Source organism: Mustela nivalis (assembly GCF_964662115.1).
Source record: "Mustela nivalis genome assembly, chromosome: 11".
Classification (NCBI taxonomy): Eukaryota; Metazoa; Chordata; class Mammalia; order Carnivora; family Mustelidae; genus Mustela; species Mustela nivalis.
The window spans coordinates 73,477,836-73,505,356 of NC_139030.1; the positions used below are offsets into that span (position 1 = coordinate 73,477,836).

At 42.5% G+C, this 27,521-nt stretch overlaps 1 long non-coding RNA gene across 1 annotated transcript; it reads left to right on the forward strand.

Annotated features, from left to right (window-relative positions):
• The first annotated feature begins 17,074 nt into the window (after window positions 1–17,074).
• On the forward strand, window positions 17,075–23,787 carry LOC309843494. The gene is made up of 3 exons (XR_014300168.1): window positions 17,075–17,338; window positions 19,566–19,715; window positions 23,441–23,787. It is a non-coding gene; the product is annotated as an uncharacterized lncRNA (long non-coding RNA).
• Window positions 23,788–27,521: the final 3,734 nt, after the last annotated feature.

The following is a 27,521-nucleotide window of genomic DNA, read 5'->3' on the forward strand; positions in this document are numbered from 1 at the left end:
GAGGTTCCCAATCCATATTAAAAAAATATGGGAGCAGGGGCCACAAGTTTCAAGCAAGGGATTTTTATGAGCTGGAAATTAGAGCAAGGTGCCCTCAGGAGTGGGATGCCAAACACAAAATGAAAATTCCTTGGTTTTCTTGTTATGACACCTGCTGGAAACCCCATCCCCAGCATCATTGACACCAACGTCACAGAGCCCAGTTCCTTTGCTCCTGAGGAAGTGAGAAGAAGATGTGGTTGTTAAATGCCTTCCTAGCTGGCTTCCCCAAGTGAGGTATCAGCCCGAGACTTCCCTTTTCTCTGCAGCCCCTGCGTCGTTGTGATCTCAAAGTCGAACCTCTGTGGCTAGGGCATGCTGAAATACGCTGAGCAGAGCTCTGGTCTGGTTGCATAGGGTTTTGGGGATTTACAGCAGGGTCTGAAAACTTTCCAAATGTGGCTAGCCAATCAAGTTGCCAGTCCTTGTTGATCCGTCTGGGCAAGGATGCGTGTGTGTGCGTGCGCATGCACGGATGTGTGTGTGTGTGTGTGTGTGTGTGTGTAGGGGGCATAACTGAGAGTTACAGATGGGATTAACTTTCAAAAGACAGGCAGAGGGAAAAAAGAAACAATCATTCCACATGTTACTAACAATACTTCTGCAACATCTTTGCCAGCTTCTTGGTTAGGTCCAGAGTTTGGGGCCAGATTATACATATTTGTCTTATGTATAGAAAAGTCATGGGGCGCCTGGGTGGCTCAGGCATTAAGTGTTTGCCTTTGGCTCAGGTTGTGATCCCAGGGTCCTGGGATCGAGCCCCACATCGGGCTCCCAGCTCAGCGGGAAGCCTGTTTCTCCCTCTCCCACTCCCCCTGCTTGTGTTCCCTCTCTCGCTGTCTCTCTCTCCCTCTCTGTCAAATAAATAAAATCAATCCTAAAAAACAAAGCAAAACAAAAAGTCAGTGTATCAGTGAGCCTTCTGTCACAAAAAATATGGTGCAAATATCATTCAGTGTTTTGTCTTATATTTATACCATTTATTCATGTTATTATTTTATGTTTTTTCAACAATTGGGCATGATCTAATCAGAGGAGTCCTTACAGGAGACGAGGAGCTTTCTGGAAACAGCATGAGAGAGACCCTATGTGCGTGTGGTGGGGACAAATGCTGGCTTTGGGGATATTGGGGTCCACATGACAAGGAATGCAGGCAACCTCAAGGAAACAAGAACGGTCCATGACTGATGACCATCAGGGAGGCAGGGACCTCAGTCCCACAACCCCAATGAACTGAATTTTGCCACTAACCTGAGTGAACTTGCAAGTGGGTTGTCTCCCAAAGCCACCAGAAATGAACCCACACCAGCTGCCACCTCGTGTCAGTCTTGTATGACCCTGAGCAGAGAATTCAGGTGAGCCCTGCTTGGGCTTCTGACCTACAGAACTATGAACTGTGAAATCAGTTTTGTCTTACTCTGTGAAGCTGGTGGTATTTGTTATGTAGCAATAGAACATTGATATTGCCTAACTACTTTCTTTGAAGGAGGAAGGAAAAACTCAGTAGGAGAAACACAAGTTCCTATCTCACTAAATTAGCCTGCCACACCTGTATTGATACTTGGTCTCCCGCAGTGAGTAGTAATTGCCTAAATTACCGTATCTTCACCAGCAAAGAGTTTTATTATTTTATTTTAATCCCTGACAATGAAAATGTCAATTCATTGTTATTATAATATGCATTTATTTCCTTCCCTTCTAGTGAGAAACGCCCTTTTTATATACTTCTTAGCATAGCAGCTGTTAGCTTGTAGGAACAGGCTATTTTAATTTCCAGCTGGATGCATTTTTCTATTTAATTTTTGCAGCTAATTTCTCTGTTTCTACAAAACCCTTACACATTAGGTGCTATAAAAATATTTGCTGAGCAACTGTCTGAATTAAAAAATAATGAATGAATAAATAAGTCTTTAAGAGCAAATTAGGGCTTTTATTGCTGAGAAATTCAGCCTTTTGGTGTCAGGACAGGAATGCAGGTGGACCAGTGGAATCAGCTCAGTAAAGCAAAGACCCACCTGACATTCAAATGCCCTTGGCCATATCAATCTCCAAGGAAGCTGGTCAAGCAGTAGCCAGTGGGGAAGAAGTCATTACAGACAGACCAAGAGATGAGAGTGGAGAGAGATGGGGAACCACCATGAACGGATGCCTGGCAGGTGGCTGGGCTTCTCTGGGGTGGATAGCAAGGCAGTCCACTGCTTTCTGAGATCAGAGATGCAAAACTAGGTCGGAATATCAGTTTGTTGGAAATTTATTTGTTATCATTTCTTTTTTTTTAAATTTGTTTGTAAACTATTATTGCAAAAGTAACATATTTGCTATTTTAAATACTTCAAAGGGCTTAGAAGTTTATAAAATACAAGGTAAAATATACCCTCAATCTTATTCCTCTCAGATAATGCCCTTTGGATTATGTACATAATGGTGAAAGGAAAAATGGGTTGAGCTATGTTTATTGTCTGCAGCACACTTTATTTTCAATTAAGAAAATATCATGGGAATATTTTCAGAGATACAAATTTCAGACGAGGAAACTGGCCATAGGGAATGGCCCCCGGGGTCTCCATGGGTACATTCAGGATATTTATGGCCCCTGAAATCTTGGGTGCTTTTTCAAGCTTTTGTGGACATTCCCTTGGTCTCTAAGCAAAACAACTCCTATATCATTTTCAAGTCTTTTCTGACATTGTGATCATTTTTAAAAATTAAGATGTACTTGAAATGTAACATTTTTGAAATTTAAAGTGTACGTGTTGATTTGACACACTTACGTTTTGCAATATGACTGGCTCTGTAGTGTTAGGCAACACTGCTGTCACATTACATAATTATCATTCCTTTTTTTGTGGTGAGAATATTTAAGATTGACTTTCTTAACATCTTTCAAGTATGTGAGCAGTTTTGCTAACTCTAGTCACAAGATTGTGGATTAGATCCTCAGAACTTACCTTCTAACTGCAAGTTTATACCCTTTGACCAACATTCCTCTCCAAACCACTATCTACTCCGTATCTACAAGTTCAGCTTTTTTGGATTCCATAAATAAGTGAGCTCCTACAGTATTTGCCTTTCTTTGCCTGGGACTTCCCTCCTATAGAATAATGCTCCCAGTGTCCATCTACATTGTCATGAATGGCAGGATTCCCTCCTCTTATGGTCATATAAGATTCCATTATATACATCTTCTTTTTTTTTAATATTTTATTTATTTATTTGACAGAGAGAGATCACAAGTAGGCAGAGAGGCAGCAGAGAGAGAGGAGGAAGCAGGCCCCCCGCCGAGCAGAGAGCCCGATGCGGGGCTCGATCCAGGACCCTGAGATCATGACCTGAGCCGAAGGCAGCGGCTTAACCCACTGAGCCACCCAGGTGCCCCTATATACATCTTTTTTATCCACTTATTCATTAACAGATACTTAGATTGTTTTCATATCTTGGCTGCTGTAAATAATGCTGCGGTAAACATGGGGGTGCATATGTCTTTTTGGTATCCTGTCTTCATTTCCTTTGCATATATACCCAGTAGTGGAATTGCTGAATCGTAGAGTAATTTTATTTTTAATTGTTGAGGAATCTTCATATTGTTTTCCTTAGTGACTGAACCAACTTACATTCCCACCAACCTGTACAATGGTTCCTTTTTCTCCACATCCTCACTGACACTTGTTATTTCTTGTCTTTTTGATGATAGCTATTCTAACAGGTGTGAGGTGATAGCTCATTGTAGTTTTGATTAGCACTTCCGTGATGATGAGTCATGTTGAACATATTTTCATGTGTCTGTTGGCCATCTGTATGTCTTCTTTGGAAAGATGTGTATTCAGTTCCTCTGACTATTTTTTAATTAGATATTTTTCGTTATTGAGTCAAGACCTTGTAATGATTCTATTAAATTGTAATGCTTTTTTAAAAAAAGATTTTGTTTATTTATTTGACAGAGATCACAAGTAGGCAGAGAAGCAGGCAGAGAGAGAGGAAGGGAAGCAGTCTCCCCGCTGAGCAAAGAGCCTGAAGCAGGATTTGATCCCAGGACCCTGGGATCATGACCTGAGCCGAAGGCAGAGGCTTTAACCCACTGAGCCACCCAGGCACCCCTTAAATTGTAAAGCCTTTTACAAAATTGCCACTTGATGCTGAATATCTTCAAGCTCCGAAACTCATTTTATAATTTAGGCAATGACACTGGGAGATTAGGAGTACTTATGACGTCTAAGTGCAGATAAAAATCCCAGCTTGTTTGTCCCTTTGTACTTATTGTTCAGTAGATCTGAGCAGGATATTATCAGGATTTCTTTAGGATTCCTTTTGGGTCTGCTCTACTGCCATGTCCTTCTTGTTGTCTTTCTGTAAATCTGTCATTTCTATGGCAATGTGGACACCATTGGTCTTTTTTTTTTCCTAGTTTTATTGAGAAATGATTAATATATATCACTATACATTTAAGGTATAGGGCATGATGATTTCATTACCACTGGTCTTTAAATGGGTAATAGACCAATCACCAAAGCTTCAGCTCTCACTTACGAGGTCTGTGATAGGGATGGCCATCATGTGAATAGCACGCATGGCATGGGCATCTGCTGACTGATCATGTGGGTGTAGGTTGTAGGGGATGAATGGGTTAGAGATGTCCAGGAAGGAATTAAGGTAAGGGGTAAAAATGTAGCATGCCCTCAGGAAATACTAGTTTGAAAAATTTGTCAATTAAATTTTGACACTCTGGTTTTGTGAAACTACCTTTTGTGTGACAGTGAGACAATGTGTTAGTCTAGGTACAAAGATTGTTAATCCAAGTTGCAGGCCCCTCTTTGGGGATGGGCATGCCTTCTCTTCTTGTTTGTCAGTGATTTGTGATGTCCAAGGTGGATGATTACAGGTCCATGAACAGATACTTTGAATTCACAAATCGGGGCAAAGTTGATTTGTCTGTCTGTCCTTTAAGAAGCAGAAACCAAGATGAGAGACTTATGGGAGGGTATGGCTGTAAGGGATAGTTAGAGAGGGTCAGGGAGGTAAGGAGAGCCTTCAGATTGATGCAGGTCTAACACCTGGGAAAAGATGGAAGGAGGGAAGGCAGGAAGGCAGGCAGGAAGGAAGGAAGCTGGGTATAAGAAGGACTTTGAACTACAGCCTCAGCTGGTGGGGGTTCCTGGGCAGTGGTACCTGGATCTGGTCCCTGGCACCATGTTTAGTCATTGGCTGAAAACACTCTGGGAAGGGAGCTAACACTGTGGAGTATCCAAAGCTGCAGCAGCTGGAGGTGTGTGTCTACAGAGCAGGTTCTGCCTACCTGTCTACCTGTAGCAGGTTCTCTAGAAGGGAGATGTGAGCACCTCCGCTGGGACCTGCATGTTATCTCATTGGGCAGCCACTCTGCTAAGTTCTCGGGGCTCCTGGCCTTGTGAAGGCATCACTCCCGTCCCCGTCTCCCTCCTCACATCACTGTCTCTACTGTGTGTCTGCTTTTCCTCTCTTTTTAAAAGGACCCTATTTACCAGATTTAGGGCCCACCCTAATCCAGAATGATCTCATCTCAAGGTCTTTAGCTTCATTACATCAGCCAAGACCCATTTTCCAAACGAGGTCACATTTACAGCTTCCTGGTGTGTGTGTGTGTGGGGGGGTGATTAGGACTTAGACGTGTCTTTTTGAGGCTCCCTGTTCATCCTTCTACAGACAGATATCTGTAAAAGTTCACAAATCATAATTGGACAGTTCAGTGAATTTTTGTACATGGAGCACACTCGTGTAACCACCTCCCAGAACAACCCCACAGATTCCCTACCAATGCCTCCTCCCGTCATTCCCTTTCCTTCTCCCCAGACTCAGCCTCCATCCTGACCTCTGCCACTATCCACCAGCTTTGCTTGGGTCTGAACATGATGTGGATGGAATGCTGTCTGCCTGGCCATGGCGGTATACCAGTTCTCCACTCTCAGTTTCTTCTAGCCATACACAGAAACCCAATAGATCACTGACTAGCTGATGAAGTAATAGGAGGAGTTAATAAAATAACCAAAATCATTGTTTCAGCATACCAAAGTAAGTAACTTTTCTTTAGAAAAGTCTAGAAGCATCTAACCGGTTAAATATAGAACTTAGAAAATCCCATTTATAACATACCTGCAAATAGAATAGTTGAGAATATCCTTAATAATAAATATAAGGGACTAAATAAATGAAACAAAAAAATTGAGCTGGAAAATATTTTTGTTTTCAGAAGGAATAGCCATGTCTTGCCCTGGAAAATGCTAGGTTTTATTTTTTATTTTATTTTTTTAAATGGTAGGTTTTAAAGTGAATACCTTTCCCAGTTGAAACTGGAAGAGTAAATAAGGGGAAATACCTAAGAAAATCTTCTGCAAGATGTGATATATATATATATATATATATATATATATATATATATATTGGAATACTATGCAGCCATAGAAAGAAATGAAATCTTGCCGTTTACAACTAAACTAGAGGGTATTACGCTGAACGAAATAAGTCAATCAGAGAAAGGCAATTATCATATGATCTCCCTGATATGAGGAAGTTGAGAGGCAACGTTGGGGGTTTGGGGGGTAAGAAAGGAATAAATGAAACAAGATGGGGTTGGGAGGGAGACAAACCATAAGAAACTCTTAATCTCACAAAACAAACTGAGGGTGGCCGAGGGGAGGGGGGTAGGGAGAGGGTGGTGGGGATATGGACATTGGGGAGAGATGTGCTATGGTGAGTCCTGTGAACTGTATAAACCTGGTGATTCAGAGACCTGTACCCCTGGGGCTAATAATACATTGTATGTTAATAAAAAATTTTAAAAAAGAAAAGAAAATCTTCTACAGAAAAAAAAAAAAAAAGAAGAAGAACTTGCTCTACCAGATTTTATACTGTGTGATAAGCCTATAGCTAGTGAACATGAGCATCACTGGTATAAGAAGCAGCCGCCGATCAATGAACAGTGAATGGCTGGAAACTGATCAGTATTTCGCATATGTTAAGTGAGGTGTCACTCATCAATGGGAAATGAAAGATTTCTCAATCAAGGATGACACCATAGTTGGCAAGATATTTGGGGAAAATGTCCACTTCTAACTTTACCACACACCAAAATAAACTGCAGATTGATCACAGCTCAGTTATTTAAAAAAAAAAAAAAAAAAATAGGGAAAAAAATAGCTCCTTGGTTTCTGGATGGAGAAAGGACTTTCTAAGTTTAAACCCAATGAAAGGCAATCAAAAGGAAAAGATAGATTTGAATTCATATAAAAGTTACATGTCAAACATCACAAAAGAAAGGACAGCCAATTATAGGCTTAAAATGTTTTTTTTTTAAATACACAATATTGAGAAAGGGTTTAAAATGTCAATAAATTAAGTCATTCATATAAATCAATGAGAAAAGCTGGAATATTCCATTAAGTAAATGGGAAAAGAACAAGTGTAGAAAACTCAGAAAGGTAAGTGCAAGAAGCTTACCAGCAAATGACAATTTAGTCAATCTTACTAAGAATCAAAGAAAAGGGAAGTTGAAGGTAAAGACCAGTGTTTGCCTCCTGACCTAGTGACAGGAGAGTTTGTAAAGATGCAGATAAGCTGTGCATTTTTTAATCTAATGAACCATCTTTCCGAGAACAAATTTAGCAGTTTGTGTCAAAAGCTCAAAGCATTTTGATAAATGTGTAAAAAATACACAAGGATTTAAACTATATATATAATCATATAAAGTAAATAAAAATATCAGGGAAAGTGAATAAAATACACCCAAACCTTGCAGTGTTATATCTCATATTTGGTGTTCTCACTACTTTCCAAATTTTCAAATGACTTTTATCTTCAGGGAAAAAAAAGGATTGATAAAACAAATGAAAAATGCTAAGTTCATTCTGTGCAACACCAAGGGAATCACTGTTGCCACGTGGTAACGGGATAAGGGTGTGAAGATATCAACAGTGGGGAATGGACAAACATACCTCTTTGTTCATAATAAACTGAAAGGCAGCACATAAACCCAATCAATAGGTAGTTTTTTGGTGATCTCCAAGTAAATAAAATCTCTCACTAAATGGAATTAACTCACTTCATTCAGCAGAGAAGGTCATGTTTAGACTAAAAGGTTAATAAGCAGGACTGTTTCAGATAGAACAGCCAGGGGAGGGCACTAGTCCAAGAAAGACCACGTGCAAAGATGGGAGGTCTGAGCCATCCAGTGGGCTGGAGAGAAGGTGGGTGGCTGAGGATGTGGGCAGGAAAACAGGGACTGGACCACTAAGGGCTGCAAGATTTTAAAGATTTTAGAACTGGTTCTGTATAGAGCAAGGCAGGAGCCACGGGAACATTGGATTTCCAGGAGAATGTTGCATCATCAGATGTGTCTTTTTCAAGAAGAAGAAGAAAAGAACATCACCTTTATTGACAAGTTAGGGCCACAATGGAAATGAGACAGTCCCAAGAAAGATCAGGAGTGCAGAGAATGAACGCAGAGGTGGGGGAAGACTATACGGAGACCGTTGGATTCAGAAGCTTTTACAGTGGTCTTCTGGAAAGTGATGGAATCGGAAACAAGGCCATCATAGTTGAAAGGAAATGGGGGGGGGGCTTAAAATGTCAGCATTTTTGATCAAAGGGCTTTTTTAATCACTTCTGTTTTTGTAATCCTAGAAAAATAACTGGACATAGCAGGTGGTGAATAAATATTTGTTGAATGAATGAATCAGCAAAAAGGCACGAGGTATTTACAATGTAATAAACTAGAAGGAACTGGTGGGTTTCTAGATACAAAAGAGAATCATGAAAAACTTCAAAAAGGACATAAACAGTAATGCCTCTAAAGAAGCTTAAAGGTTCTTTAAGTAAAGTAAATCCATCCAATGATGCCTCATAAATATCCTTAGATATTACTGTATTATATTCATTCTGGTTATAATTCTACAGGATATCAAAATGTTTCCAGGGGCCGCTTAATATTTTTCTTATAAACATGCCCATTCTATGGACATAAACGCCTTCCTAGGATTAAGGTAAAAACATTTTTCTCCCTGTCTGGTTATTTTGTAGTTTAATTTTAGTTTTTTTTCTTAATACAGAAGTTTGATGTTTTTATATTTCCAGAAGTAACAATATAACACTTCCATACTGAATCATTGTGTTAATATCCATTTCCTGGTTGAGATGTTATTCTATAGCTATGCAGAAGGTTATCACTGGTGGAACTAGGAAGGGTTTATGGGATCGCTCTGTATTATTATATTTTAATAAATGCAGGCAAATCTAAAATGATCTCAAAATAAAAAGCTAAAAAAAGAAAGAAAGAAACCCCTGAATGACTCATCTTCTTAACTGAAGACCTTTTACACGGTAATGTCAAAAGGAAATCTTGGATTTACATACAGCCCCTGGGAAATGGTTCCATAACTGTCTCTTCTTTATTAAAGAGAGGACTGCTCCTTTGCTGTTGTCATTGTAGCCTTTCTTTTCTTCGGTTGCAGTTCCAAAGAAAACACACCTCTTATTTACGACCTCCAAACTGCGAGATGATCACCATGGTTATTGTCACCGCTCTTCTGAGCTTTATCACTTCCTCTCCGGATGCGGTCTGTTCAACCCCGAGCAGATTTGCCTTCATTTCAAAGCAGAGAAAGATGAATCCTTTCTGAGTGCTCTGCGCTGCAACATAGTACAATCATGTTTCTGCTGATACGATCCAGACCAGACGGTGCGGAGAGGATGCTGGTTTAATCAGCATGGCCCCTGACTGTGGTGACAAGTGCAGAGGCACAGCCCTGGCTCCATATCTGTTTGCAGCCTTACCTGGGTGAGGTGAGGGGTTGCTGGGCTGCCAGCCTCACTGGAGGCTTGCCTCTTCCTGGCTCTGCCATGTCCTTTCTGATCTCAAGGCACCCCAACCCCTGACCTCTTCTGACCCCTGGAAGGTACTCTACACGAGCGGGTTGGATGTATCTGGTGTCCCCATTGCCCCACGCACGTGATTTCTGTCTCAGTTGTAGCCACCCACTCTTTGAACTATTGCACACACTCCCAAATTTTTTGTTGAGTCCCCTTTGGCCGTTCTCGGACCCATTTTCACCAGGCAGCCAGAGTGATCCCTTCAAAACTTCCCTCTTTGGCTTAACGCCTTGAGTGACTCTTCAAGATAAAATCTGAAATATGGCACACAGCCCTTCCTGACCTGACTACATGCACCAGCCCAGCCTCTGGGCTCCTCCCTCTGTAGGCTCCCCTCCAGCTACATGTATGAGGCACACGCAGATCAGCCCCACTCAAAGAGCTTCCATGGAGTGGCCAGAGGCACCTTGGAGCCCCGGGGTTCATAATGGGGAGCATTTGAGCTTGGTATCCTTGTGAGTGTCTTATAACATTGGGAGGGTATCCTCACCCTGTTCCACTTCCTCCTATAGAGCCCAGGGTGTGACATCTGTAAGATGGTGGCTCCCTGGATTCAGAGTTGTCCTGTGCCTTCTTCCTGTCAGGGTGGGGGCAGGGAGGCAGGTCACATGTGTGGCTGTAGGCCACCTGGCTCAAAGATCTTTGCCTTCTGACCTCCTAGTCTTGAAATCACCTTGACAAGAGCAAACATAGCCACTATGTGGTCTGGACACAGACTTCAGGCCATAATATCCACCATGAGTTCTCTGATTCAGTGCAGCCGACTGTCTCGAACCTTCCCAAACATCTCCATAGCCTCCCCGCTCCTTCTTGCCTGTGAATAGGCTATGCACGGCCCCCACTCTGTAGCAGGTGCAGTATGAAGGCATGAGCCGGTAGGATATAGATGTCTGTTACTGGGGGCTTGAGGAAGAGCTTCCTGTGATGGTGGGTGGAAGGTGCTAGAACAGGGCCAGGAGTAACAGCAGGTTGAAGACTGCATTTAGAGCAGGACAGTGCTGGGATCCTGAATCAGGAGCTGAGCACTGGCACACATCTGGTAACATCAAGAGCACTGGCCAGAACCCATCGTGACAGAGTCTAGAACTAAGTAGATGGTACAGGTTGGCATGTTTAGGCAACAGAGCTTAGAAATCAACCAATCTAGCCCTTCACTTCACAATGGAGGAAAACAAGGTTCAGAGAGATTTGAGGTCTCTCTCTTACAGCTAGAAAAGCCAGGAGTATTCATGAACAAGGCAAGGCCAATGTACCTGGCTCACAGCATAATCACTGCCACAGAGCAGGGCTGCTGTCTGTAGCTGTCCAGGCCTTGCTTTGTTCTTTGCATACCTCAATGTAAGCAGCTTCACCTAGGGGTGTGCAGTGCACAGACTGCACAGCTGTACAGAGAGATTCTGAGCCAGAGTCAGGGCAAAGACTGATAGTGACAAGGAGGTCACATTGCGTGGGCTAGGTCCATGGTGGAAACAAAAGCAGGAGGCTGATCTAGAACCCAGACAGCAGCTAGCAAGGCCTTTCCTCACAGAGGAGAGGAGGGTTCTTCTGGCGTTTGGCTCTGAGGGAGACCATGGTTGGAGATACTGATCAATAAACCCATGAACACCTGGGCCAGACATCCATGGTCACCCCTCCTTGGTGGTGAGCGGCCCCAGAACCTGGCATGGTGGTCAGACTGAGTCAGTAGCGGAGTTCATCAGACCTTTGCCATACACAGACCCCAAAGTCCAAAGGGCAGAAGCAGGACAAGGGCATGGTCACAGACCCCACAAGCAGACCTCGGCCAACACGAATGTAGGACGTGAAAGGCTGGCGAGCATGGGCGGCATATCAACAGAGAGTCTACCTCTCACAAAGCAAGCACTGAAGAATGAATAACCCCGCCTACTGCAGACCTTTTATTCTTTTGTGTATCATGGCTTTATAAATATTTGCGTACAATTGCTTTATTTAATCTCAGAGGAAGCCCGGGATAAAGGCCTTATTATCATCTCACGTCCCCGCGCGGCTTTTGCAGGTTACAGGAAAGAGCAAAAAACTTGAACCGGTCTCTTGGTCTTGGGCGAGCGTCCTGCTCCACAGCGCTCCCTTCTGGCCAGAGAGGAAGCGTTCCTTTAGCGGCTCGAGGGCGCCGAGCTGGAGCGGGCTGGAGAGGGCGGGTGGGTGTGACGTGGGCGAAGGGGTCCTAAGTGTGGCAAGGGCGAAACCAGACCTTACAGCAGGTGGATTCTGGCCATGGAGACAGAGCTCTGTGAGTCTGAATCTCTGGGAACATTTCGGCCTCAAGTCGACCCCTCCCATACAGCTGGTCGGTGCACACCAGCGTGTGTTTTCCACAGCCCCACTCCATCTGGGAAACCTTCTCCCTTCTTTGGACAGGTGAATCTGTGTGTGTGTGTGTGTGTGTGTGTGTGTGTGTGTGTGTGTGTGTGTGTGTGTGTGTGTGTGTTCAGACGTCCTTCCTCCTGGCAGCACCCAGCAACCCACCCAGGCCATTTGCTCTGTCTTCTGTGTTCAATTCATGGCTTTTATCACCCCACATTTCACACAAGATTAATTTGAGACTTTGTAAAATGATTTTTCTTTTTATTAAAAGAGTAGGTTCACCTTGCAGATAAGGTGGAGAATGTAGAAAAATAGAGAAGTGAAAGTAAAAATCACCGGTGGTCCAACCCCTGAGATAGAAATCTCGTTATAATTTGTATCATCTCCTTCCAAATTTAAGTACACGACAGAGTTTATACTTTAGTGAGACTGTCATCTTCTATTCTGTTAATTAACATTCCTTCACAAGCATGTTACGAAGATTTTTCCAAACACCCTTCAATGGTCTTATCACAGAGCATCCCATAGATGGTGCATATCACATAGCCATTCTCCCTTACTGGACATTGCTGGTGTTCCCAAGTTTATTCTTTTGAACAGTGCTATATGGAAAAGCTTGGAGATGAATCTTTGTCCTTGGGATGGAGTCCTGAAAGTGCAATCACCAGTGAACGGATTCCCAGCTTGTGAAGCTCCTGGCAGTCATGGCCTGACCTCACCAGGCAGGTGGGAGCCCGCACAGCTGTCCCGCTGTTCCCAGATAGGTGGCCAGGGGCCCACAACTTTCGCTTTTGTTTCAGGGTGCATTTTTTTTTTTTTTTTTGTTATCAGTCAGGCTGGACATTTTTGGCACGTATGGCTGAAGTCTCCGAAGGAGCCCACAAAATGGCAGCTCTTTCCCCTGCCTGCAGTCTGACAATTGCAGGAAGACCTAAACGGGACAGGGGGACTAAAATATTACTTCTAATCCTAATGAAGGTGAAGGGGAAGGAGGCAGCTTCGTGTGAGGGCGCAACGGCTATGAACTGTGTTATGAATTCAACAGCCCCACTTCTCTGCATCCTGGTTAGTACCAGCTGGACAGATGGACAGAGAGTCTGCTACAGACCTTCCCGGGTGTGGGCACTGTCCGGTGAGTCTCCGCATGGGGGAGAAGACAACAGAAGAGGATTCCCCCTCCCCGCAGGCATCTGGCTCCCAAAAAGAAGGGAGCATCTGAGTAAGCACCTCCTTTTACTTTTCAGATTGGTCCTTTTCTCTACGGGGAGCATTAGGAAAGGGCAGCAGAGACATGGGTTCATCTGGGGAGAGTTCACCTTGTTAGGGTGTTTGGAGAGTGAAGAGAGGTCATACTTCTCACTGTTTTCATCAGCCTAATGTGTCTCCTCCTATTTGTGCATATTCTGCTCATTTTCTGTTGAGCTTGAAATGCACAAATGCTTTGTCGAGTCATTCTTAAATTTTTGTCTTTTCTTCTTATTTAAAATGTCTTTGAATTATGCATGTTGTTCAATTATTATTTAGCTAGCTAGCTAGCTAGCTAGATATTTTTTGGCATACTGTTCCAATCCTGGAAATTAGCCACTGTTACCATCTTCATCAGAGTTGAGTGAGTGTCCTGTGCCGGGCGTTCTATAAGACCTGTGTGTAGGTTAGCTCATGAAATCTTCACAGCAGTCTCAATCAGGAAGAAATGGCTCCCCAAACCACAGTTTGTGAGGGGCAGTGAGATGCCAGGAGCTCAGATGGGGCAGGGCCAGTGTGGTCTGATTCCAGTTGCTGTGTCCCCATGGCCATGTCACCCCAGAGTCAGGAATTATAGGCTCAGGGCTCCCATCCCAGAGCCAAGCATTTGGGAAATAAAAATGCTTATTTATGTGGGCTCATAATTACTCTGCCAGGAAGCAAGCTTGTCACTGCTGATGATTTGGGGTAGGAATGATACAGATTCCAACTTAAGAATGATATACAAAGCTACGGGAGAGGCTGTGACTCAGCTTAATGCTCTGTTTTGAGAAACATCAAAGCTTCCACAGATTTATCTGTCTGCCCAGGGATTCAGCTGTTCCCAGAAACCACTCTCACCCTTGATACACTTGGTGGGCTCTTTTCTTTCCATTTGATTTATTTTTCTCAATGACAGAAGTAAATCATTGAAAGTTTTGGAAAAACCACAGTAATGGATTTAAAAGATGGTTCATAACCAGATATTCCCTCCTCCCATCAACTTTTTAGATAATACTTAAATAATTGTAAGCACTTAAATAATAAAGAATGGAATAATATTAATTAACACTTCAATAATAATAAGTGCCACCATTCATGAAGTTCCTATTCTGTGCCAGGAACCCAGGTGTGTTCATGTAATCCATGAAGTGGCAGAGTCTGGCATTCTTCCTACCCCTGTTTCTCAGGAACGGGAACAGAGACACAGAGACATTAGTAGGAAGCCCCAGGTCCCACAGTCCGTACGTGTCAGAGCTGGGATCTCAATAGCAATCTCGGGCTCCTGAGCCCCTGGTCACAGCTACTCCATCCAAAGCCTCTGATCACAGCTACTCTCCTATGCTAATCCTTCTGGGCAGACTTTCTGGAGATGTTAATGCTCTTTGTTTAAGAGCATTGTTTTAAATAAACACTGGTAGATGCTGAAGAACTTATGCACATCAGGCAACCACCTTTTCTTTCTTTTCCCTTTCTTTATAGCAACATTACTTGTTTCACCTGACAATATATTTGGACATCTTTGCAGATGTAACATAGAGAGTTAAGAGATGTTTAACAATGTTTTATAGTAGAGTCAACCACAAACTGTGGCTGACTATACTCTATGGGACCATTTCACTACTTATGGGCACTTAGATCATTTCCAGTTGTTTTCTCTAGAAATAAGTATTTTTATGCACAAACCTTTATACAGCATGTTTTGTTTAATATCAACAGAATATATTGCTAAAATTGGGATTGCTGCATCAAAAGGCTTACATATTTAAAATTCGAACACACCAGTCCCATGTGGTCATAGGCTAATTCTACCAAAACTTTAAGGAATGAATTTCATACGAATTCTGACAAACAATAAAAAAAAAAAGAAAGAGAGATTACTTCCAAAGTCATTTCATAAAGTCATCAAAACTGCATGCTAATAGAACTCAATGACATCACAGAAAGGGGGTATTTGGGTCTATGTAATTCATGCCTATAGACATAAAATATTGGAGAATGGAACCCAACAAAATATATAAAGATGATCCAGAACAATACATTTGCATTTTATACCAGTTATGCAAAAATGACTTGATATCCGAAAAGGCGTGTATAGAATTGAATATGCCCATCCATCAAAAGAGAAACAATCTGGTAATCTCAGTAAATTCAGAATATCACGATATACGAAAACACCCAACCGTGATTTTATTTTAAAAGTCTAAATTTTAGAATAGAGATTTCTTTTGTGTGCTAAAGTGTATCCATGAAAAATACAGAACAAATGTCTTCCTAGATAGGGAAATGTCAAAAGCCTTCCTTTTAAATAGAAAAAATGAGTGTGGAACACCCTACCACTGCTTTTGTTAACACTGTCAGTCAAGGGGAGCAGATGGTCTCTACATCAAGGTCAGTGTTTTGGCCATTCCAGGTGACAGGGTACGCTAAATTCTGAATCATGTCTTGCCTTCTCACTAAAAGTGGCCCTGGGGCTACCTTCATGGGAGAGTAAGCACGTAACATGTAGGGGGGTTCTCACAGGCAAAGGAAAAGCTCTTGCACTAAGTGGATCTTAAAGGATAGGGAGACAAGAATAAATATGCATTGTGATCACAGCCTCCACGATTGGTTATTTAAAATAACAGTTATGGGCACAGAAGTCAATAGCTCATTACTGAACTCAAAACCCAGGCAGAAAATATTAAGCAGACAGCTTCTATTTACAGTAGCAATAGAAGCAGAATAATTAGGAATAAGATAAATAAGAAGGTACAAGATTTATATGAAGAAAATGATATATAATCTCTGCTAATTCATATTCAGACAAAAACATGTTAAAAAGAGAGAGAGATGGGGCACCTGGGGGGCTCAGTGGATTAGGCCTCTGCCTTCTGCTCAGGTCATGATATCAGGGTCCTGGGATCGAGCCCCATATGAGGCTCTCTGATCAGCGGGGAGCCTGCTTCCCTTCCCCTCTCTCTGCCTGCCTCTCTGCCTATTTGTGATCTCTCTCTCTCTCTCTCTCTGTGTCAAATAAATAAATAAAATCTTTTTTACAAAAAGAGAGAGAGAGAGACTGGTTGGCTCAGTGGGTGGAACGCGTGACTCTTGATTTTGGGGCTATGGGTTCGAACGCCATGTTGGGAGTAGAGATCACTAAGAAATAAAATAAAATAAAAAAATATATAATATAATATAATTGGCACAGAGCAGAAACCCAACATTATTTTAAAGATTTTATTTATTTATTTGACAGAGAGAGATCAGAAGTAGATGGAGAGAGAGGCAGGCAGAGAGAGAGAGAGAGGGAAGCAGGCTCCCTGCTGAGCAGAGAGCCTGATATGGGACTCGATCCCAGGACCCTGAGATCGTGACCTGAGCCGAAGGCAGAGGCTTAACCCACTGAGCCACCCAGGCGCCCAAACCCAACATTATTTTAAAATGTTATTTATTCTCACCTACGTTAGATGGGACCCAACTTATAGCCCAAGAGAATTTTTGAAACTTGGCCAAATAATTTTAGGTTTTATTGGTAGGGAAAAAGAAATATAGAATAGCCAGGACATTGCTGGAAAAGAAAAATTATAAAAGGAATATATTTCTTTATCAGATGAATTATAACATGAATTATGAAGCTAAAATTCATTCCTTCTACAAAATATATTGAGTGCCTTCTCTGAGCAAGGTGCAACTGAAGATGTGGGTAAGCTCTGGGCAGAAGCAGGAAGCATTGTGAGAGCTTCTCCAGTGCTCAGCTTCCCGTATAGTGACCCAGAAGGTGCTGGCTCCCCACGAAGAGGCAGCTGCAGAACACAGAAGAGCCAGCATCAGCTCCTCAGCCACCTGGGCCATGGCGAGCCTTCCAACAAGCAAGGTAGGGACTGCGCCATCTTTTTGGAATTGACCTCCAAGTCAGCATGGCTTTGACTGCATACTGCAAGCAAACCACATGGGACCCAGACTACAGTGGGAGGGGAATCAGGTTCTCCTTGAGGCAGAGCAGAGGCTGGGTTCTTGCAGAGCCTGGCACAGGGAAATGGCACTGCTGCTGGCTTCAGCACAGCTTCAGTACAGTGTTCTCAAGGTGAATGTCAGTCGTTTGCTGGGGAGCCTGACTTCAGCTCGGGTGCAGAGCTGGAACAAGAAAGCATTTCTGAGGGGTCAGTGGAAAGCAGAGGCAGGCAGCCAGGGGGCCAGACCTAGGAGGATGTCCTACAGGGTCAAGGGTGGGATGGCATGGATGAAGCATCTGGGTACTATGCTGAAGGGGGTGCTCTCTCTTGGGGCCCTGGGATGACACACTTCCTTAAATTTGGCATGCTACTTGTCTCCCTCATTTCAGCTGAATTGTAACACCAAAGCAGTAGCCAGAAGAACCTTCAGATGAGCAGAAGTGAGCATAAGGTCACTTCCAGGGACAAGGCTGCTGGGAGCACCATGGCATGCAGTGTCCTTGGGCTCCTGGTCAGCAGCTTTGAGGAGGAGACTTGTGGTCAATAAACCTTAGTATGAACTGTGTCCAATTTTGATGAAGGAGACTCTGATATATCAAAGAAATGTCTTCCCTGGTAGCTGGGAGAGAGAGGGTATTAGCAAGTTGGCAAACATCCATTTCTTGATCAAGTCAACATTGGTCCACAGAGGCTGGAAATTCTAATGAACTGGAACTGGAGACGTCATAGGATTGTCCAGAAGAACAGGTCTCAGGCTCCCTTGGGCACAGCACATCCTTCCTTCTCTGCCATGCTGCCAGTGCATGGAGAGGTGGCTTGCAGGTGATGAGGGCTGGGGAGGGCAAAGGCTAGCACTAGTAAAAGGAGATGCCAGCCGAGGTCCCACCAGACAAAATCCCAGTGATGAAAGATGGACATTCCATGCCCGAAAGAAAGAAAGAATGAAAGAAAGAAAGAAAGAAAGAAAGAAAGAAAGAAAGAAAGAAAGAAAGAAAGAAACTAACTCAGTGTTGGCATCAGGCAACTGTGGTCCCAGGATCCCAGATCCGAGCTGTGCAAAGACCCTCTAGGGCAGGCTCTGGGCACATGTGAGCTTAAGAGGCCACAACAGCTGTGATACCTGTCACATAGCTCTGTGATCATTCCATGGTTCCTGACTTCAGGTGTTCCCAGGAAATTCATTCACTCTAGAGAGAAGATCGATGCCATCCAGTCTGGCCTCCTCCCTTGCCCATTGTGTCTGCCACTAAGGTGGTGTCTTCCTTGGTCCTTCACCCTGTTTAATGAGAAAGCCATATGGGGGTTGGGGAGAGGATCAAGCTGAATGGGGAGGAAATACCACATTTGGGATCAAAGAAGCAAAAGAAAGTCGGAGGTATAAGGGAGGGTGGGACACAGAAGGGAATGAGCTTCAAGTGCCAGGAGGGGCCAAAACACACATTTGAGGCTGAGTAGGGGAAATGCCAGAGCCACCCGCATGACTACAGGCAGATAAAGAGGTTGATTAAGGATCAATACGATAGGGAAAAGAATCACTCTGGCTTCTCCCTATAGCCTTCAGGCAAAGTGAGTTTGATGGAGATCCAATCTTGTTTCTTTGTTTCTATTTCTTCATGTATTTATCCAAAGATGAGAATGCAGGGAGATCCCCCCGGCCGCTTTTAAAAATATATATATATTTTTTTTTATTTCTTTTCAGCGTAACAGTATTCATTGTTTTTGCACCACACCCAGTGCTCCATGCAATACGTGCCCTCCCTAATACCCACCACCTGGTTCCCCCAACCTCCCACCCCCCGCCCCTTCTTCTTCTTCTTCTTTTTTTTTTTTTTAAGTGTCTTCCATAGCAAACTGGCTCTTTAAGCCCCAGGCCTGAGAGAGGAGTGATTCCGATCTGAGGGTCTCCAGGAGCAGAAGATAGCCCTTGCCTGAGATCCATGTCCCTGCAGTTCTACTCCAGGGACCTCCCTGTATGCTGCTCCAAAGAGCCACTAGCAAGGGGAGGCAGGAGTGCTGCTTGGCACTCCAGCTGGGGCTAAATCAGTAGGGTCCATGGGGAAGGAAGCAGGCAGCAGATGGGTTTGGCCTGGAGACATCTTTTTCAAGTTTTTTTGACTTTATCTCTTCCACTTTCCCTTATTTCTGTAGAGCTCCCTTTTAGCATGGCGACTCTTTTGTTGCATCAGAAAATCAAAGGACTGAGAGAGATGGAACTCTTGCTTTCAGCTTTGTGGTGCCTATACCTGGAACAAGACACATGTCCCCCTTCTCTGTGATGCTTACACCCTAATGGTTCAGGTAATTACTCTGTGGTCTATTGATAACGTTGGCTCCCTGACAGAGAAGACTTCATGCACATTGCCTGGCACACAGCTCCTGAAATGCCATCTTGCGTGAAAAAATGTGTAATGACGTGCTCAGGTAGAGTGAGTGTTTGGCATGGATCTTAATGAATCAGACTCACTCAATCAGATTATATTCATGTTGATTAGGACTCATCACACACGTTTAGGATAATGGCCATGACAATGGGGATAAAAATGCCAGAAGGTAGAGTCTCTGAAAGACTTTAGGCAAAGAGTATCTTGAGATGGTTATATGTTCAGAGGCAGTTGAAAAAAATGCCTTCCCATGATGGCATCTTTCAAAAGTGTAGTCCGCTATTGCAGTTAGGATATTGGCATCGATGTGGTCAAGATATAGGACGTTTCATCCCTATAAGGAGCCTGTCGTGTTGCTTTTCTATATCCACACCTGCTTCTTTCCAACTCCTAACTTCTCATCTGTTTTCCATTTCTGTGATTTCGTCATCTTAAGAATGTTATATAAATGGAATCCAGTATATAACATTTTTTCACTCAGCAGAATTTTCTGGAGTTTCTTCCAGGTTATTTGATTCTCAATAACTCATCCCTTTTCATCACTGGTAGTGTTCCATGGTGGAGTGTAACTTCAAGGTATGGGAGTACCTCCAGGATATGGGCACATCTCCCTGCATGGTATAAATGCATCTCCCTCCAGGGTATGGGTGCAACTACCTCCAAGGTATGGGTGGTCCTCCCTCCAGGGTATGGGTGCACCTCGCTCCTGGGTATAGTTGCATTGCACTTGTGCAACAATCCACCCGTTGCAGGATATCTGGGCTGCTCCCAGTCTTTCGCTATTATGAGTAAAGCTGTTAGGAATGTTTGTGTACAGGTTTGTGCATGAATATACACTTTCATTTCTTTGAAATGAATGCCCATTGGCAAAGGGTTTTTAACCCTCAAAAAAGCTGGTGGGGAGAGAATTGTTTCATAGTGCCTGAAAACTGGGAGAAATGGCTTCTGAGAAAAAGAAGGCAAGAGCAGGAAGAACTGAGCAATGTGCCAGCTTCTTCATGTTGTAGCAAGTGCACAAAGATGCAAATTGTTGAGTTGGTTTGTATTCCACAGTCTGCACGTTAGTGGTCACCTCATCGGTGCAGATGCAAAAAGCTTAAAAATGCTGGAGAAGTGGAAATACAATCTGTGAAAACCCTACTTTAAAGATTAATTTTAAAATCCCAAACTGAGAGCCCTGGGGACACTACCTCACTGTGTTAGGGAGCCTGAAAGGAGACTGTGGGTTGATGTCCAGCCCCCCTGCTGGGAAGAACCCTCCAGGCATTAACAAGGGTAGTGATGGAAATCAGGGGTCTCTCTAGACACTGGGTCACAGAGACTATGTAGCACCATACAGCTCTCCAAGAAGGGGGCACCCTCTGCATATACATTTATTTTATTTATTGAAAAGCAAAAGAAACTTCAGGAAAATTTTATTTTCTATTAATTACGCAGACTGAGGATTACAAAAAGACAAGTATAGGACCAGCATGCGAATCAAAAGCTAAATAAAAACTTACATCAAAGGCAATCAACAGAGATTCATTTCCAACAGAAAATCACATCCATTTATGTGGAAGAAAATTTTGAAAAATCAGAACACAGAATAAGAAGTAAAGAAGTGAGAAGATGATAGACAAGGTAACAGACATGGAAGAATTTTAACTGAAAACCAATCTAATAATATTCTCACAAAGGAAAAAAAGAATAAATGGAGCAGAAGCGGTATTTGAATATAGGAAGAATAATTTTAAACCAACATTTCAGACCTAATAAGACTCAAATATGAAGAGCGAGTTGGCCACACGAACTTAACAAATTTAATTACAAGCTGGTAACACCCAGACTTATCTGAACTACATTTTTAAAAGTCAAAGGTCATAAAAGAATTTTATAAGTATTCAGGGAGGAGAAATAAAAAAACCAAATGGGTAATGTGTTGCCTTCAAAAAATAAAAATCAGATGAACTATAGACTTCTGTGCCAGTTCAAGCTAAGAAAATTAATTTGGTTTGGAAAAACAAAAATAACAACAACAGTAAGATGTGACCCTTAATCATTTTTTGTCTGGAGAATTTGTGATTGACATTTGCAAGCAGGAAACTAAAAAACATTCTTCATGCATATCCTTTCCTGTGATGCAGCAACATAATGCTTTTCCTAATAAATAATAACTTGTAAATGTTCTTAAGATCCCAGACACAGAATCATATTTAAGTATGGTGAAGTTTTGTTGAAAGTAATTGGGTAGGTGATAAGAATTAAAATCTGTTCAATTTAATTAATTAATCAATTTAACGAATTGATTAATTAATTAAAATATGTATAGATAAGTCACAGTAATTCTTTTAAATTTGCATGTGAATTTGAAATCATAACAAATAGTAAATACAAATAATAATAAAAAACTAATCATAAAAATGTAAATAATGATGTGATGTGGTTTATGATCTCAGATAAAATCACAGGAGACTGGGTAGTATTGGAGTAATAAGTCAATGCTTAAGGATCTTCATCTCCTGTGAAAGAAAGGAAAATGTGCTTGGTTTCTTTTTCAGCATGAAAATACCTAAACTTAGGTTCAAGACCTTTTTGCAAAGCTATAAAGTAAGGGCTCGTGAAACTAAAATCAGATTTTAAACTTCTAGCTTGCTGAAGAAGTGAAAGCAGACAGAACAGTGTAACAAAAGATGGAGAAAAATTGAGAAGGAAGAGCAAGAACATATACCCAAGCTTAGAGAAGACCCAGCAAAAATATTATGGTAGTAAAAGGGCTTTTGTTCTCTTATTGAATAGCATGATTTTTTATTAGATCATTAAAACTTCATTAACTAGCTTTCTATTAAAAAAAATCCACTTAAGAGAAACAGAAGGTTAAACATAAAATAAACTCTAGAACCGAACTGGTAATAACAGAATAATATAATTTTTAAAAGGCAGGTATGACGACATTAATATCAGTACAAAGAGTTTTAGGCAGGACCTGAGGTCATTTTATGTGGAGAGTGAAGAGCCATTCTTGGTTCAGCTACATCACAAACTAGGTATGTACACCCTGAATGCCTTGTGCGGAAATTCAGCAAAATAAACCGATTTTTTTTCTAAAAGTCACAATTGTGTAGAAGACTTTGCATGGCTCTAAAAAGCTGTCAGCATGTTCTGGAAAACAAAGAGCATATCTGAACCATGAAAAGACTGAAGGGAAATGATATATACCACACGTGATGCTCTAAACAGTTTCAAAAAAGTAAATAATAGTTTTATAAGCACGAAGCTTTTCCAGAGGAGGCTCAGGCAAAGGGCCATGGAGTGGAGGCTGATTAACCACAAAATTTCTTTGGCGGTGGCCCTTCTCCGAGGTTTACATGCAGAACCCATGGATGGCCCACTACCCTGGGACACAATCGGGGTCCCCTGTATCTGTTTTGGTAACAGCTCCAGAGGCATGCAAAAAATCCCTTCTGCTGGTGTAATTACTGTCTCTTTAACTCTTTATGTGATTAGTCAGCCTTTATTAAAGTGACGGGGTGTTTGACCCTGGGCTGAAAACATGCTCTATCCATCTTATTTAACAAACCCGTCATGACTCCAGAGCCATGAAGATGCGCTCTCATTTTCATCTCAAAGTGTTCCGACATTATCTTTATTTTTTTTAAAAAGATTCTATGTATTTATCTGACATGGAGAGAGCGAGTGAGAGTGCACAATCGGGAGGGAGAAGCAGATTCCCCACTGAGCAGGGAGCACGCCACAGGAATTGATCCCAGGACTCTGGGATCATGACCTGAGCCAAAGGCAGACGCTGGACAGACTTCTGAGCCACCCAGGCACCTGGACATTATCTTTCACATATGGAACAGCGAAGCATCTGGAAGTGATTTTTTAGGGATGCTCCAAGAGAAGCATCAGGATTAATTTTTTCTATCAAAATTTACTGAAAATTTTATTAATCTCCCAACTCCCTTGCCTGCCATGTCACCTTTATCATAAATTAAATGATTGTGCATGTGTGGTCTGTTTCTGTATTTCATTCCACTCCATCGCCTGTCTGTCCATCCTCTCTCTCGTCAATATGCCATCCTCATCTGTAGGTGAGGAGAGCTGGTGACCAGGCACCCGATTCTTTCCCTCAGGATTGCCATGGCTGTTCTCAGCGAAGGGCACTCCTGACAGGGCCTTAGGCAGTGTGTCACAAAGGCCTTAGGGGACGTTAAGGAAGAAAGGGATTTGCACACATCTGAATTGTTAAAAGTTGGCTTTGGTTACAGTCCAAGTGTGGTCGGGACAGGTGGGCAGCTTTTGCAGCAGCCCGTGCATGTTGGGAGAGCAGCTGAGGGGAGAATATGTGATGAGAAGTCCTAGGGCCAACCAACCCCTCCCCAGACCCCATGCTCCCCATCTCAGCTCCACTGCCTTTCCTGGCCCCTTTCTCTTCCATGTTCCTCCCTGCCCCAGGACCTTTACACATGTGTGTCTATATGCCCAAAAGCCTCTACCTGTTCCCCTTGGTCTTATTCCCTCCTCCTGGTCTTCCATCTCTGCTCACATGACTTTTCTGCAGAAAGCCCTCCTCCAGGATGATAACGAATGAGACTGGCAACAAAAGTAGCTACAATTTTTAATTACTGGCTACCAGATACCAGGTTCTATTTGGAGGACCCCTGAGGAGACGGCATTTGACAAAGCAGATAAAGTGCTTGCTGATGCCTTCCATCGTCTGGTGGGAGAGATAAACAGCAAACAAAACATTATATGACAAATTGGACACGAATAAGTCTTACCAAGAAAGCTTAATCAAACATCCCCTAGATCTGCAACTGGAAGCAAGCTAGGATTTCTGAGATAAGGACACCTTCCTGGCCCATGTTACAGCCTCATATTGGGAATGAAATAAAGAACTCATGCTGTCATATTTTTTTATGTACGCTTCACATCCAACATGAGGCTCAAACTCTCAACTCTGAGACCAAGAGTGGCACGCTCTACCGACTGCCAGCCAGGCACCCCCTACCCTTGTATTTTGAAAGTGGTGAAGTGCCATCTAGAACTCAGAGTGCCATCTGCTAAGGCTGGGAGCCTGCTTGCTCGTCCACTGTGCACAGTAACACTCTTCTAATGGGAGGGTGTTGTCATGGTAGGTCCACCAGAACTCTGGGGTGCAGTGGCGACCTGATCAGACACCACCCCTCTTCTTGCCACGTTCCCCGCTCACAAGCCCGCCCTTAAGTCTGATCCCTTCTGGAGCGAAGTGTTCACCCCTGTGATGAACATCCTCAACCACCCCCCATGCGGGCTGTGCTTGGGAAGACGGGGCATTATAAATGTCATTTTATTCCAGTTTTCTACAAGAGATGGAAAAGCTTAATTGCTGAGTGTGTGGGTTTATTTTTCTGTTTTGTGCTTCTCTGAGATATTTTAAGGTATTATTTGAGGGGAAGAAATAATTCCAAGAAAGAAGTTTCTGGTGTTGAAAACTCTAGGGTTTTCATGTGATAAGACGTGGCATGAAAGGAAAGGAGAAAAAAAGAAAGATTCTTTTTAAATTGTCGTGGTTCCTGAACTTCTCCAAGGAAAGGACGTGTGCCCGTGTGGTTTGGGGCACAGAATTGCTAATGTTCACTGGGGATCAATAGGCTGCTTCTGCTGCCAGTCCAGCATTCTTGCGGACACTTAACTGGAAAGAAGAACCTCTGAGATCTGGGAGGGCAGGGACTGCCAGCTCAGGGAGGGGACAGCCCTGTCTTTTGGCAGGCTCTTCCCACATGCTGCTGCCCATGTGAGTGGTTTCTGCCACTCTCCTGATGACAAGCTGAGACCCCTGTGGACCTGGCTGTCATGGAAGGTCTATCTTCTGTCAAACTCTGGCCAGGTTGGGGGTGGGGGGTAGTAGTTGCCAAACCTTATTCCTGAGAGTCTGGGGACGGGGGATTGTTAGCATCCCTCTGAGGTGCCTCTGAGGGACAGGCAGTGTCTGGTGGCCCACGTGGCTGTCGTGTGGTTTAGCAGCTGTTCCTCTTTTGGAGCCTGACCTATCTCCATCTAGTTCTGTTCTGTTCTGCTCTTTTTATTTTGAAGATCACTCATCGTACCTCTTCTTGTTTTCAAATTGAGTCATCGACAGTAAGAAATGGAAAGAAGAAAATGCTTCACCCTTCCAATCTGTTGTGTAGCATGTAGCTACTCTTCACAGGTGGTGGGTAGCCTTCCCAAAATCGTCCTAAATTCATTCAGATCTATTTATATTCTTAAGCAGACATATTTATATAAAACAGAATCGTGATGTGTGTGTGTGCATGTGTGTGTGTGTGTGTGTGTGTGTGTGTGTGTGTGATGCTTGCATATGTACAAATAGAATTACTTTTTTTTAACATCATGGACATATTTCTAGACCAGTATATGTCGATCTTCCTCATTTTTAATGGTTTCGTAGTGTTCTTCCATTTGACTCTAGAGTAATTTATTCATTCTTCTCTCTTAGAGATGTACGTGTTTTTCCAGGATTTTCCCCTCACTGGTTTTTACATTGTCATTCCGTGCATGAGCTAGCCTATAGTCTTAACTATAATGATTGCTCAGGTGGCCAAGATTTATCACTCTGCAAAGCAATTGAAGGTACTCTTTCATCTGAAATCGCCTTATTTGGGATTCAACTGTGTGCACAAGGCACATTCTCAGTACTGGGATATAATTTAAAAAAAAAAGAATCAATCAATCTTTTTAAAATAAGTGTTGTGCTCCTGATTAAGAAGTACTGTGCAGGACTTGGATAATACTTTATATAATAGTTAATTTAAGAAAGACAAGAAAGTTTAACAAGCACCAGCTCTTCCTCCTCCATTTATTCTTTGTTATATTAAATAGTGGTTTTTCTATCTTACTGATTTTTTCAAAGAAACACCACATAGATTCATTCACCAATTCTTCTGCTTTCTTACTGATTCTTCTGTTTGGTTTTTATGGCTTTCCCACTTCTTGAGTTGAATATGTAGTTTTTAATGCATTTTAAAGTTAAAGAACATGTTGAATGCTATGAATTTATCTCTAGGAACAACTTTGGCTGAATTACATCTATTTTCCTATGTAATATTCTGATTTCTAAATATTTGCACTGAAATTGTGATTTCTCTTTGATGGAAGACGGGGTTTTTTTTGGTCCCTCCAATTGTTTGTATTTTTATTGTTGGTAGTTTTTGGTAATTCTTGATTTTCTTTTGCATTGTAGTTAGACAATGTAGATCATTTGTATTTGGGGGGAGGTACTGAGATTTTTCAAATATAAGAATGTATTTAAGAAAAGAATGAAAATACCAGTGATAGAAAACAGCAAATTTTGTTGTGGATTCGAGTAGAGTTGAGAACTAAATATATGACAAGTGTGTCAGAAACTCATTGCTTAATACACAGTGCTAACACAGGTGACTCTCTGTGCAAGAGAAAGCAAAACTAAATCCCTACTTTCCTAACAGAGCAGCCACTGTGGGCCACAGAGAATGCAGAGACAGCTAATGTAATGAGGAGCCAAGGATAAGAGAGTGTCTGGACAGAAGAAAAAAATGAGCAGTAGTCTCAAGCTCAGTAAGAAAATGATAAAAATGTTTTGCTGGGGCACCTGGGTGGCTCAGTGGGTTAAAGCCTCTGCCTTCTGCTCAGGTTATGATCCCAGAGTCCTGGGATCGAGCCCCACATTGGGCTCTCTGCTCAGCAGGAAGCCTGCTTCTCTCTCTCTCTCTGCCTGCCTCTC